The sequence below is a fragment of the Tenrec ecaudatus genome, chromosome 7 (assembly GCF_050624435.1).
Source record: "Tenrec ecaudatus isolate mTenEca1 chromosome 7, mTenEca1.hap1, whole genome shotgun sequence".
NCBI classification, from domain to species: Eukaryota; Metazoa; Chordata; class Mammalia; order Afrosoricida; family Tenrecidae; genus Tenrec; species Tenrec ecaudatus.
In genome coordinates, this window is record NC_134536.1 from 56,162,376 (window position 1) to 56,177,621 (window position 15,246).

Here is a 15,246-nt window from a genome sequence, read left to right on the forward strand (position 1 = left end):
ACAGAACAAACAGCGGGCTGATATGCCCATAAGATTTTTATGAGTTGATATTTGCAAGCACCATTGAAGCCCAATCAGCATCGCAGCAACAGGCGCGCCTCTATTGATAACTGGGTAGAGCTAAGCCCTTGATGTGCTTCTGCTGGAAATTGAGCCCAGTTCTAGCATGAGGACTCTGAAACTCTTTGGCGATTGCTTCCATCACCTTTTAGGAGTGATAATGGGGACACTGGTGGTGGCAGTTTCGACATTCTGGTAAGAAAAGGAAAATACTATAATTAAAAAGGAACCCTGGTACCAGAGTGGTTATGAGTTGGGCTCTTAATTGCCAGGTCAACAACTCAAAGCTACCAGCCTCTTCTTGGGAGATAGACAGAGCTTTCGACTCCTATAAAGAATTAGTTTCAGAATCTCACAAGAGCAGTTCTATGGGTTGGCATTGACTTGATGGCTGTCAGTTTTGAGTTTTCTTCAAGAAAGCATACTTGCCCTCACTAGGGCTGCAAGAAAAGGCTGGAGTTAATCACTTATGTAAATACATTAATGGCTATGCCATTCAAATAAATGTGTGGTGTGCACAAGTAGCTGTTGTGAAGGTATCCAATGGAAGGGAATGTCTTGGTGTACTTTTGAGAAATCTATTTTGTTACTTTAAAGCAGAGGCTATAAACTCAAAGCATTCTTTTGTGACTGGTGCTTGGCTGAGAGCAATAGGACATGTGGTGAGTCAAGGAGCCTCCAGCTAGAGGTGCTCAGAGGAGCACCTGAGGCCTTGTTGGGTCTTTGAAATTTCAACGTGTGCAAGGGATGCAGTGGGGGCGGTGACTCAGGGATGACTGATACTGGAGGCCCATGTTTCAGTCAGGTAAGAACCAGAACAAGAAAGGAGGCTTTGCATGTTCAATTGCATTTGAGCATTGCACCCGTGGATGGAAGCAAGTTAGTTAGGATGCTAGCAGTGTCTAGTGATTTTTTTTTTTAGAGGTACGAGGGAAGGCACGGATTCTGAAGGGAAGAACATGAATGGAGATACAGCACCAAAGTTCTTGTGGAAAGTGGCACTAACTGAGGAGACGTGATACCCAGGATCATGAAAGAGGTCAGGGGAAAGATGCAGCAAGAGAGAAAATTGAGGGAATAAGGAGAGAGAGAGCTAATCCTCAGGGAAGGAGATTTATTGTGGTCAAATGAGAAGATCATTTAGTTGTATAAAAATAGAAAAGACACTTATCAAATGTGTACTCACTACCAATCTGTGAGGGGTAACTAATATGATTGATAATAGAGTCAAGACTCCAAAAGTCATATTGGAATGTGGCAATGATGAATTGAAACAAACAAAGTGAAGTTTAGTGGTGATAAATGTAAAACTCTCCCTTTGTACTAAAATAAATCACTTAAAGTATACAGTACTGGAGAAACTACTTAATACTGCTTTGTGTGGAAAATAAGGGAGCTACTTGATGAAAATCTTGCATATTAATGATGCCAGTCCAGTAGTGTGGTTAGTTTAAAGCCAGTTCAAGCCTAGGTTTAAGGAATAAGGGCACTGTAGGGTCAAACTCAGGAAGAATGCCTAGTTTGATATGTAAAGTGTGAAAATTGGGTTGGTTCTTGCCACGAAGACTCCACAGCTATGAAACAGAATGAGTATGCCCCCTGTGAACTAATTGGAAAATATTTTTAAGCAAAAAAATTAAAAATATGTACATTAGAATATCTAACAGGCGACATGTGTCTATGAAATGGAAGGAGAATAAGCATGTTGCTGTTGATGTTGGGGGCCATCAAGTCAAGTCCAATCCCTTGTGACCCTGCGTGCCAAGAAGAAAAAGCCTCCCGGTCCTGCGCCAACCTCAGAACCGCTCCTATGCTTGAAGCCATTGCTGCAGCCACTGTGTCAGTCCATCTCCTTGGGGGCTTTCCTCGATTTTTGCTGCCCCTTTGCTTTACTAAGCATGATGTCCTCTAGAGACTGGTCTCTCCTGACAACATATGTAAGACTTTGTGCTCCGTATCTCTAAGGAGCACTTTGCCATCCTACTTCCTAAGATCAGTTTGCCTCTTTAGCAGTCCATAATACTTTCAATGTTCTTGTAGAGCATCACAATTCAGATGTATGGTTTTCATTGGTCTTCCTTAGCCAATATTCAACTTTCACAAGCATAGAGGTAACTGAAGATACCATGGCTTTGATTGGGTGCTCGTAGTTCTTAAAGTAACATGGTGACATGATTTCAGTACCCTACAGAGGTCTTGTGCAGTAGATTGACCCAGTGCAGCGCACCTTTTGTTCTTTTGACTACTGCTTCCAGGAACCTTGATTTTGGATCCAAGTAAGACAACCTTTTCTTCATTTATCATGATGTTACCTAGTGGTCCACTTTTGAAGATTTTTGGTGTCTTTACATTGAGTTATAATCCATACTGAAGGCTGCAATCCTGGATCTTCATCAGTCAGTATGTCAAGTCCTGATTACTTTCATCAATCAAAGTCGTGTCGTCTGGATATCACAGGTTGTTAATAAGCTGTCCTCCAATCCTGATGCCAAAAACTTTTTCACACAATCCACCTTCTCTAATTATTTGTTCAGCATTCAGACTGAATGAGTATAGTGAGAGGATACAACCCTGATGCACCCCTTTCCTGATTTTAAATCATGCAGTATTCTCTTGTTCTGTATACACAACTACCTCTAGATACATGTGTAAGTTCCACATGAACACAATGAAATGTTCCAGAATTCCTGTTTCTCAAGCTTATCTATAGTTTGTTACAATCTAAATAATCAGATGCCTTGGTCTAGTCAATAAAACACAAGTAAGCATCTTTCTGGTACTTTTTGCTTTCAGTCAAGATCCACCTTAAGTCAGCAATGATATCTCTTGTTTTGTGTCCTCTTCTGAATCCAGCCTGGACCTCTGGCAGCTCCTTCTCAATGCACTGCTGCAACCATTGTTAGATGATCTTCAGAAAAATTTACTTGCATGTGTATGATCATATTTATTTTCATACATAAATTCTAATATAATGAAAAATTAATAGAAGTTATTCACAGGAAGCAGAGTGGGAATGAAATGGCACAAGACAAGTGTAGGGTGAGATCCCAAATATACCTTAAAACTTTATTTTTACTTTGAACACTGTTAATATATTAGAAAAAATTTAAATATGCACATGGTAAATGGGAGTGGTGAGACAGGAGTTGACATTTACAATGAAGAAGATAAAAATCCAGGAAAATCATTCAATATTATATTCTTCTCAGTTATAGGGACAATGTTACTCCCCGCCAAGTTATGTACGATAATAATTGTCATATGTAAGTTAAGTTGTATCAGTTAAATGTTTGTTGAGCAATTGAATTAACAAATGGCTAAAATATGAGTTGTTGCTGTTGGGTGCCATGCAATTGATTCTGACCTATAACATCCCTGTGCACAACAGAATGAAACACTGCCTGTTCCTGTGCCATCCTCACAATTGTTTCAGTGCTTTGGCTCATTGCTATAGCCACCATATCAATCCACCTCAATGAGGGCTTTCTCCTTTCACTGCCCCTCTACTTTACCAAGCATGGTGTGATAGGTAGGTTTACTGTGCCAACCTGGCCAATAGAAACATGTGGGATTAATCAGGTCACAATTGATTGGAGGGCAAAGAGATAAATGGCTCAGACCAGCATGTGGCTGCTTTAGTTAGTTCTCTGCCTCAACTTGTGAGCTACACTAACTGTGGGACAGCCAACCCATGGATAGTGTCACTAGATCTTGAAGTTCCTTTGAGACCTGCTTCACCACACACTGGTGTGTACATTGCTTTAGCTTGAGGCTGGTGGATCCTGTCATCTTGCCTTGCTTGAGTTCAATATCCCATCTGTGTTTGCTCTGTTAAGCTCTGAACTGTTGGTGTTGACTGTTGGTGTGAACAGTCCTGATGTTTGCTGCTTGTACGTGGACTCTGCCTACAGTGCCCGAGGGAAGACTCAGCTGTCTGCTTCCTTGACTTTGGACCTGGCAGTCCTCTAGAATTGAAGGACTTCCAGTATATTAACTGTTCCACAGAATTGAGTTGAACTGAGTCCTCTGTACTACTGTGTGGACTAATTAGCTGTTATATTACTTCGTGCTGTATAAATCTATCTATCTATCTATCTATCTATCTATCTATCTATCTATCTATCTATCTATCATCTATCATTGATCTATAATCATAAGTGCCCTGGTTTTGTTTCTCTAGATAACACTGCCTAACACACATGCTATCCTTCTCCAAGGACTAGTCTCTCCTGACAGCATGTCCAAAGCAGGTGAGATACAATTCAAATACATTGCTTCTTTGATCTTCCTTATTCAATGTGTAATGTTTACATACATATGAAGCAATTAAAAATACCATGATTTGGGTCAGGTACACCTTAGTCCTTAAAGTAACTTGCTTACTTTTCAATACTCTATTGAGGTCTTGGTCAGCAGATTTACCTAATGCAACCTGGCTTTTGATTTCTTTGCTGCTGCTTCCATGAACATTGGTTGTGGATCCCAGCAGGGATAAATCCTCGACAATTTCAATCTCCCTTTATCATGTGGATACCTATTGGTGCATGTGTGAGGCTTTTGGTCTTCTGTACATCGGGTAGGAAGGGATAAAGATAGCAGCCAACTACTGGCTGTGTGTGTTGCATAATGGTTAGTTGCCATCTTACAAAGTTGCACCACTGTCTGTTCCTACTTGGTGCAAAATCTGATGCATGAGAGATATGCTTGTTATGAAATGCATAGACCAACCTGGTTTCTGTCAGCTAGGACATAGCTGAGCTATTTCAAACCAGTTGGGGGCCTTGGTTTTGCCATTCTTCTAGGATACAATGAGGCATTGTTGAGTTGGGCATCAGGAAGGGGAACCTCATCGTCATCAAAAGGAAGAGGCCAGAGATGTGAAGTTTAATTTTATGTGTCAACTTGGCCGGGCTATGATTCCCAGCATTGTGCAATTATTCTTCGCTCTGTAACCTGATGCAGTTATCAGTTGGCTTAAAAAAATTCATGGAAATGGGATGAAAAGATATGTAATATGAACATTTTGTAGGCTCCTCATAGTCTCCATTTTGTTTTATTATGTAATTGTCCTCTATTTTGGTGTTGTAAATCTTAAATTCAAGTGTTAACAAGGCAGTAAAGAGATGTTATAAGGCCACATTTGATCTCCTCTGGCTGTAGAAGGGAAATCCCACTTGACTAGGGTGATTGCCACAACACGGAGGTTAGACAAGGCTCCACCCTCCATCTTTCTTTCTTTTTTTTTTAAACCATATTCTGACATAAACTTTCCCTCCCACAGCACTCTGCCTTTCTGCTGTGTCTCCTGATCCCTTGCAATGGCCGTACAGGACTTAGACACAGTAATGGCTGTATAGGACTTAGACACTGTTTACTTAGACACAGTAAACAGATTATGTGAAAGTTAGTAGGTTACCACAAGTCAGAATCAGAAAATATTAAGGATATATATACAGCAGTCCATCTTCTTAGCCAGCAACAACCTGTCTGTCTGGTCCTTAGTCTATCAATTATGTGCTTTCTTGGCCTCTGCCTTGTTCTGCTGACTGAGAAGTCCATGGATCTGCCTCATGGTCTTTTATCTATGGAATAGGAAAAAAATAGGGACATATAGTCATATTTGTTTTTATTTTCATCAATAAGTTCCAATGTAATGAAAAATGAATTTAAAAAAGAAGATTCATAGGAAACCTCGGCTGCCTCCATGACTTCGGGCAGGGATCTCACACAAGCTCTATTCTTGGCCTTAATGGCCTTGCTCTTGAAGGCCTTCCTGCTTCTGAGATGGCTGTCTTATAGCCAAAGGCACATCAGAACTGACCACTGCTTTGTTGGAGTTTCATATCCCCTGTTTGTATGCTTCCACCCAGTCACTAGGTGTTTGTTAGAGGAGCCATGCCAAGCAATTTCACTTCACTCACTACTATCTAGTTGATTTAAGCCAGGGGTGCACACACTTTTTTCAGCATGTGAGCTATTTATAAAATGATCAAGTTAAAATGATCTACCAACTACAAAAATGCAAAACATATATTTTTATTTATTTATTACATTTATTCAGAAATATATTGAGAATTCTTTAGATGTAAAATGTATTTTTATATCCCTTGTATAACCACATGAGTCCATATTGCACAACACAACACAAATAACTATGTGCATTTTTTTTGTCACTACCTGAGTTTACTCTGATGACTTGCCCTGAATGAAATGAGCCAGGGACACACAGTCCGGACAGTAGCTGCTGACAGTCAGCCTCAAGCACACTTCCCAATGATCAACAGTCATGGTGAAACAGTACTTGGACTTAATGATCTGTATGTGGGAAAAGGCTGACTCACATAAATAAGTAGAGCTGAATAATACAGTCCTCATATTTGGGTACTTTCCCTCTGTGAGGAAGTTCCAGAACTGTTCATTTGCTCTGGACTTTAGCTGAATCTCAGCTTGTAGTGTCAAAATCTCCCATTATGTATAAAGGTGATACGTTTTTGCCTTCTTACTTGGTCCAGCTCTCCCACTCATTTTATGTTTAAGTGAAAAAACCAAGGTCTAAAAATTGACGATAGCTTAGCTTGTCAGTTTTGCTGCACTTAGCGCAGTTGTTTGCATATATGGTTGACACCTAAGATTGCATCTGGTTGGCTGTGCTGTATATCAGTTAAGTGACGGGCTTGATGATAGATTTACCTCTATTTTTTTAATGCGTGCAATCTACCCATAGTACATTTGTGATCGACTAGTCCTGATTTAAGCTCATAGCAACTCCTGATTTAAGCTCATAGCAACTCCATAGGACAAAGTAGAACTGCCCTTGTGAGTTTCTGAGATTATCATTCTTTATGGGAGTAGAATGGTGGTTTTGAATTGCTGATCTTGTGGTGAGCAGCCCAATGTGTAGCCCATTATCCCATGAGTACTTTGCTTTTAGGCAGGCTTAGTGTGGGGGAAGTCATAGTCTTAGAGTGAGCCTGTTTCAAGTCCCACCTTACTCAAGTCATACCCCTATTCAAGTCACACCCTTACTTTAATATAACAGGAGTTTCCTTGGGTATGTGGCCTATACCCAACTCCTCCTCATCTGACCTTGGCTTCTTGGAACTTGAGTTTTCAGCTATTACCTGAATTGCCAATTCTGTGATTCACCAAAGGATGTAGGCTTGGTATCCAGCAACCTATTAACTAACTGTAAGTTTTGAGAGTCAGTTTCTACAGCCCCTTGAGACAATAGCCTATTGTCTAAATTGCACATCATGGATTTAGCAGCCCCTGACACCTTGGGGGTCAGAAGAAGACTCCACTCATTGCTTGACCTATGGATTTGAAACTTGCCATCCTCCATAACCACATACCGTGTATGCTCATGTATAAGCCCAGTTTTTCAAGCACATTTTTAGTGCAGTTTTTTGTCGTAAAATTAGATGTCTTTATTGATACTCAGATCGGCTTATACTCAAGTATATATGGTAAGTTAGTTCTTTGAAATAAATCTATCTATCTATCTCTCTATCTATCTATCTCATCTATCTATTTGTGCTTCTATGGTTTTGTTTCTCTAGAGAATCCAGCTTAAGACAGAAGTAGAATATATTTTTGGATCTAGGGTCCCTATGCTGAGAACCTCCTAGATCCAGAAACTAGAGAAAGCTGCAACATCAGAGCTGTCATGAGACAGCTAGAAGTAGCAGCAGGAAAATGGCGGCATGAAGACCATCATGAGACCGTGCAGTGACCTGCCCAGCCCAAGAAGTGAGACAAATCTAGTGGGTATGCCAAACCACAGAGTGGGTGGGCTGAGAACCCTCATGACGGAGTCTTATTGGTGAAGTGGGATGCCTCTGGACACTTTCTGACAGATCTAAATGTATTTATAATACTTTTCTAGGAAGGTAAAGAGAAGGCTTAGAAGTTCAGATGTGAGTAGCTGAGAGACACCTGTCGGCCTGTGCACATGACTGAGAAAAAAATGTCCTAGTCAAAAGACTATAGACTGAATTGTAGCCTGTTCCTTCCCCAATAAGGCCCATAATTAAGATAATCGTGACTGCTGCCTGGGAGTTCTGTCTGGCTGCGGGAACGAATTAACTAACCCAGCAGAAAAGTAGAGAGTGCTGTGGGAAGGGCACTGATGACAGCTGCTGTAATGATTGGAGAGAGGAAGAGGAGTCAACCTTAGAGGGCTACACTTCCGGCTGATGCTAACCTTGATTCATTCCCCTGAAGAGCTCAGGCACCCTCCGTGCCATGTTTACAGTTGGCACCATGTTTGCATATAGCATGAGATACCACCTGTCCTCACATGCATGAAGCACTCTGGAGCAAGAAGACATTAGATTTGTCTTTAGTCCTTTATGATCAAAATAGCAACCAAGGAAGGAGGGAATAAAGTAATTTATCCTTTCCAAAATCTTACTTGAATGAATAATTTGATTTTTAAACATAATTACATTATTTTTCAATTATTTTTTAAATTAATTTTTCAAATTAATTTTTCCCAGTGCTCCCTTGGCAATGGGAATATCAAGTTGAAGAAGACACAAGTTAAGTCTTCAAGCTGTTTACAGCATAGGATCAAGGTGTTAGACACAGAGATAATTGCAATACAAGAAAATATAGATCATGCCAGAGACAGGAATAAGGAGTTTGAGGAGTGTTGACTGTGATGGCTTCTTGGAAAAGGATGTCGCTGAGCTCAATCTTAAAAAAATAGTAAGTAGGTGTTATCCTGAAAAAGAGAAGTGAAGAAATGGGGGATGGTCCAGGGAGAATAATTCCAGAAGCAGAGACTCCTAGCACAGATATGTAGCGTGTGTTAAGAGGAGCAGCAAATGATTTATTTGTAGGAGCACAGAGTTCAGAACAAAGTTAGCAGGGCATGTGACAAAAAAGACACATGAGCAACCTTGAACTCTGTGTAAGAGAGATGCATCTAGCAGTTTGCCTCGCATAAAGAGGGACTGCCGCTCAGTGGGAGCTTTCAGGCTCAAGACCAGGCTACATGAGCACTTTTCAGTGCTTTAGAAAACAAAGACCAAGCACTTAGAATTAGAACAAGACTTTGTCCTTTATAAGATTGCATTGCACGCATATACACACACACACAAGAAGGTAGAGACCATTATACCTGAGTTCTTTCACCCATCCAAATGGGAAGTTTTCTTCTTCATGTGAGCTAAGTGAGATTCCCCAGCCACCCCTCCCCGTCCCCGTCCCATTGCCAGATGGTAAGCAGAGGAAGAGAGGCATCATGAGACTCAGAGTAAGGAAAGGAGACCTCTTGGTATTAAGATGTTGAGTGAAAGTGGGTTTTGAAGTTAGTAAACTGCAAACAGGCTATTTGAAAGAGAGGTTGGTAATACACATTTGAAAGGTCCTTATATTCAAGTTATTAAGTCGTTATCATACTATCGAAATAGCCTTTTTCTAAGAACTACCAGAGAAAGCCATCTTGTTAAGGAGGGGCTGATGTTTTCTTTCTTTTTTTAAAAAAAAAATTTACAATTTATTTTTAAAATCATTTCATTGGGGGCTTATACAACTCTTATTGCTAAACATCAATTATGTAAAGCACATTTGTGCATTCGTTGCCCTCATCATTCTCAGAACATTTGTTCTCCACTTTCTTTTTCCCTTCCAGTCAGATCCCTAGAGAAGGAATTCAAGCATACTGTCAGGGATCGTACAAAATGGGCATTCCTGATACTTCACAGTTGTGAATCCAACAATCCTAAACTATTACATTTAAACTCACCTTAGCACTGCATGGTCACATATTTATAATGCCCTATAGAAAAGATGTTATTAAATAGAAATAATAAATGACATATACAGTGTCTTACTTTGCTTTTAAGGTTTTTCTTATCCAAGAAACCAAATAAACTTTAAGCAAATCTGACCAAACCTGATAAAAGTTTGTTAGAAAGTGATCTATGTCAATGTACATTTATCTTATCCTACTAGAAAGTATAGTTTTCAAGCGATTATTTTCTAATTTAAATCTCAGAGAGTCCTTTGAAGGTGACTGGATGGCCCAATTATTAGGAGCCAGCCAGAAGTAACCCGATATCTGTGGATCTCATTAACCAGGAAAGGCAGAGTTTAACAAAGCACACTAAAGATTAATCAGTGATGGACTGAAAGAGCACTAGCAGCAATTCAAGGAGTCTTGGGACAGAGTGAGCTAGTCACTGAACTGCCAACCACAAGGTTCTCAGTTTGAAACCACAGTTGCTCCATGGGAGAAAAATGAAACTTTCTACTCTTGTGAAGATTTGGCGTCTTGGAACCCATCGGGGGCAGTCCTGTCCTGCTGCTAGGAAGTGGAATGGCAGTTAGTTTTCAGTAACTTTTCATTGAGCTTTTAACCATGAAGTTGTTCATTTGAACTAGTTCCCATCCTGGTTAAGATTTAGAAGTCTCAGAAATCCAAAGGTGCAATTCTACTCTGTTTTATTGAGTTGCTATTTGTCAGATTTGACTCAATGTCTGAATGTATGACTTTTGATTTTTTTAAAATTACTGATCCTACCTACATGATACCATTCTCCAATCTGGTTAGACCTGTATATAACCCCGAGCTTGTCCAGTGACTTTATCCTCAGGATATAAGAGATATTGCAAGAGGATGTTGAAAACATATGAGTTAATCATCTATTTCCAATAATTAACCTGTTCCTTCCTAATTGCTTTTGAAAACTTCCCTCCTTGCAAAATATTCCACCAGCAAGTGAGTATTGTTTATAACCATATCTAGCCTGCCAAAATATGCAGAAGGGACAGTTATAACTTCAGAATGAAAGAACTTTGGTCAAGGGAAGAGGGCTGGAAAAATGTCACGAGACCAACTTGGACAAGAATTGAAAGCAAAGTCCTACCAGACAGTTCCCAGCCAAGAATCAAAATCTGGAACTAATGCATAGTCATGACCATTGCTTGAAAATCCGCTTCATATTTACAAACCCTTCAATTTACTTACCAGTGTACAGATATAAGACCCTCTCTTGGGAGTGCACATTCTAGTCTTGACTTACTTTTGGTTTGAGTAACCAAAATAGAGATTTCCACTTTCATTTTCCATCTAGCGAGCAAGGTCTCGGTTGGTTGTTTTTATAAATCCCATTGTAGCTAGCTGTTTCAACCCATATTCTTTTTCTTGAAACCAAATGATCTCTCTAGATTCTATGGGCAAAACATTGGATGCTATAGGAAGCATCAAAAGCAAATGGAAATAGTACATGGAGAACTTTTACCAAAAGGACTAGACACATTTTAAGAGGTAACAATATGAGAAAGAAACAGTGGTATTGAATGAATAAGCTGAGGCTGCCTTAGCCAAAAGAAGGCCCCACGAATTGATGGAATACCAATTCAAATATTTCAACAAGTCGATGAAGCACTGAAAGAACTCACTTGTCTATGCAGGGAATTCTGGAATACAGCTACTTGTATTCCAGATTGAAGTCAAGGATTTCATCTTGCTTGGATTCATAATCAATGCTCATGGAAGCAGTCATCAAGAGATCAAAGGTTGCATTGCATTAGGCAAGTCAGTCACACAAGACCTCTATGAAGTGTTGAAATGAAATGTGGTAGCTACATGATTTCATGTCAACTTGATAACAGTAGGGGTGGAGTTGAGCCTGTCAATCAGTTCACAGCCTGATGATGCTTCCTTGTGGACATGGACATCTCATGCTGATTCTGGAAACTTCCTCTTTTTATCCTCATGGTGGGCCACACTCTCTGTTTCACCTTCTTGTTGACAAGCCACGTGGAGCCACACATAGACCTGAGTGAGCCATGCGGTGGAGACTTTTGCCAGCCCTGTAATGCTTCCACTGCCATTGAATCCACAAGACCTTTCACCCTGACCTGTGATCTTCCTGAATTTTGCATCATTGCATATCACTGCATGAGTCTGAAGAGAGATTTATGGACTAATATCAGACTTGGATTTAAGTAATTGATCTGGACTGGGATGGGATGTTTTCTTAATATACAATTACTCTTTGATATAAAGTTCTTTCTTATACATATATGAGTGTCTCTGGATTTGTTTTTCTAGTCAACTTCGACTAACACACCCAAGGATACCTAAAGTAACTATCCTTACTTTAATAATACCACGCTTGATAAAGCGCAGGGACTGTGAAAAGGTGGAAGGCCCTCAGGAGGCGAACTGACACGGTGGCTGCAATAAGGGACTCAAATAAGAACACACGTGAGGACACAGCAGCACCAGGCGGTATTCCGTTCTGTTGTATACCAAGTGTCTGTGAATCGGAACCCACTTGAAGGCACATAACAATAACAACATATGGTTATAGGATCACTGCTCAGGATCAACCTTATGTTCACATTTTGGTGAGTTTTAATGGTTTTTAACTACTTCTGAGAGGAAAGAAGTTTTAAAATATATTTGCCTGTTTTCCTTTGTTTCCCAGTGTTTAATACAGGGTTCTACTACCTGTGAGGCCTATTAAATGATTTGTTTTAATGAATGAATGTGGCAGATTATCGCCAATGGTTTTTTTATTTTTAATCTTTATATTAATAGTTAAAGGTTCAATATGCAAGGTAGCTTCTATGCATCTGGTGCCCTGGAATACACTCCCACTCACACCTTTACAGGTACCAGTACAGAACCCGTGGTTGCAAGAACAGACACCAACACCCCAGCTGTGAGTATGACTCAGGACCAGACAACGTGTTGGCCCTGGAGTCCAAACTGACTGGACCACACCTAACAAAGAAAAAACAACCAATGTTGAAGCACACAGTCTTGCTAATTCCCGAGTTCATGGTCTTAAAGTACTACATGAAGACATGTATTGATTTGTTTTAAATGTTAAAACATTTCAAAAGCAACACAAAGAGATCAAGGTGGGATGCTTCCCCCTTAATTTAGCCACCCAGTCTTTGTGCTGGTTAAGGAGGCATTTAAGCGCAGCTGCCCCTGCATTTCTCAGGGGAAGTGTGCTTTGGAGAGTTGTCCTATCATTTGGGGACCCGGTAGAAGCTGACAGCATTGTGAGAGGGCACAATCAGCTTCCTGACATGGGAAGAAAGCCTGTGAAGAGGCCAACTCTCCTGAGGTCCTGGGCGCCAACTGTGGGACAGAACTAACAACTCCCAGAGGGACTTCGGGCCAGCCATTCCTCTCCAGATGGCTCATTGCAGGCCTGAGGCCCCCACAGTGGGGGGCTGTCCTGGAGGCAGGAACTAGTAACAACAATGAGGAGCCCTTTCGATGGCAACTGGGGCATGTTGGCCAGAACAAGAAGGATCCGAGCTACTGTCAGGGCGCAGCAGGGCGCTGTCTCTCACGCTGCTCAGCTGGACCCATCCCGAGACTCCTTTGATGTGAATAATGATGAACACACTGTATACAATTTTGCATATGCTCCATTCTTGGACAAAGGTAATTATACTAATTACTAGCATTCTGAGGGTGTGCCATTATAGTCAAGCACTTTAGGTGAAAAAAAATATTTTTTTTGCCTCCTCACGAGAGAATCAACAACACCCTGCACACATGGCATGGTATTAATGAGGTCCCGAGAATATCATTGAACTGATTTAGTCTGCTTTCCTCTTATCCATGCTGTTTTCTCCCAACTTACCTGAATGTTCGTGCTTGCAAATTTTGTAGCAAATAGAACCCTGTAGCCTCACTTCCCAAATGCTCACAGATCAGTAAGAGGAAAAGCCACTGTAAAACTCACAAAGGTTATATGGCACAATCATCATTTTCTGTTATTGATCTTGCTGCTACAAATGAAATCTGAAAGAAACATTACTTTTCAAGTAGCTTCATTTTTGCTTCTTTTTCCCCAGCATGTGATTATTCAGTTTTCCTTTTCAATGATCCCTAATGTCAAACACCTTATGCAGTTGCTAATGCACTAAATCAAACTATGTTTGGAAACCATTTGACTCTTCATCTCATTATTGATCATTGTTAAGTTGCTATGATATTGCACACTTCTCAAAGATTTTTTGAGAGATAACGGACTCATTACAATAGTCACTATCCAACATGTCTACTCAGAAGGGGAAGCGGCTTGCATGGCTGCAAGACTGTAGATGCAGCACTGTTCGCGGGCTTCTTATTTTGTGTCAGAAGGACGTAGGTGGCACAGAGTTAAGCTGTGGTCTGCTAGCCACAAGGTCAGCCGGTCTCTGCGAGGAAGATGAGTGTGACCACACCCCTGAGGACCCTGGGCCTCAGAGATCCGTGGAACAGGTCAACTCTCTCCTATTGGCTTGCTCAGAACAGGAATCCGATTTCCGGCTGGAGGTTGCTTTGGGGGTGATTTTTCGGTTACCCTTGTGGCAGAGTGGATTGCATATTGGGCTCCTAATTGCAAAGAGAACCCACCAGCTACTCTGAGCAACAAGATGAAGGATTTTGCTTCTGTAAAGATACACAGCTGCAGAGACCCAAAGGGGAAATTCTATTCTGTCCTATAAGGTTGCAATAGTTTTGAATAGACTCAATCTCGGTATGTTTGGGCATGGATTGGAATAGGCTTGATGGCAGTGGGCAGGATGGAGGCTCTGGTCCTCAGGTGATCTTGCTTCTCAGAGGGGAGTAATTTGTTTTATCAGTCAGCAAAGAACCCAAGACAGGGAATGGGAGCTAAAGTAAAGATTTGGATAGAACGTGGATGGAGTCTGCGCAGTATCTTGGGACTACATTTCCCAGATCCCCCAAGCTACCCCTGGCAGCACTTCCCCCACCAGAGGAAGTTTCTGAAGAACCTCCTGTGTGGAAATTATTAATAAGATGTGAAAGCTGTCTGTTGCCGTTAGGTCATATCACATCCATTTCAACCCATGGCAACCCCATGCACAACAGAAGACAACACGTCTGGGCCCTGTGCCATCCTGAGAGTTGTTCCTGGGCTTGAGCCCATTGTGGAAACCACTGTGTCAATCCAGCTAGTGGAGGGCCTTTGTCTTTTCCTCGGCTCCTCTACTTTACCAAGCATGTGGTCCTTTTCAGGGGCTGGTCTTTCCTGACAACATGTCCAAAGCCTGGAAGACAGTCTCCCCATGCTGCCTCCAAAGAGCACGCTGGCTACACTTCTGAAGCAGATTTGTGTGACCCTTTGGCTGTCCACAATGTTTCAAGATTGTTCACCAACACCACAATTCAAATGCGTTCATTCTTGGGTCTTCCTT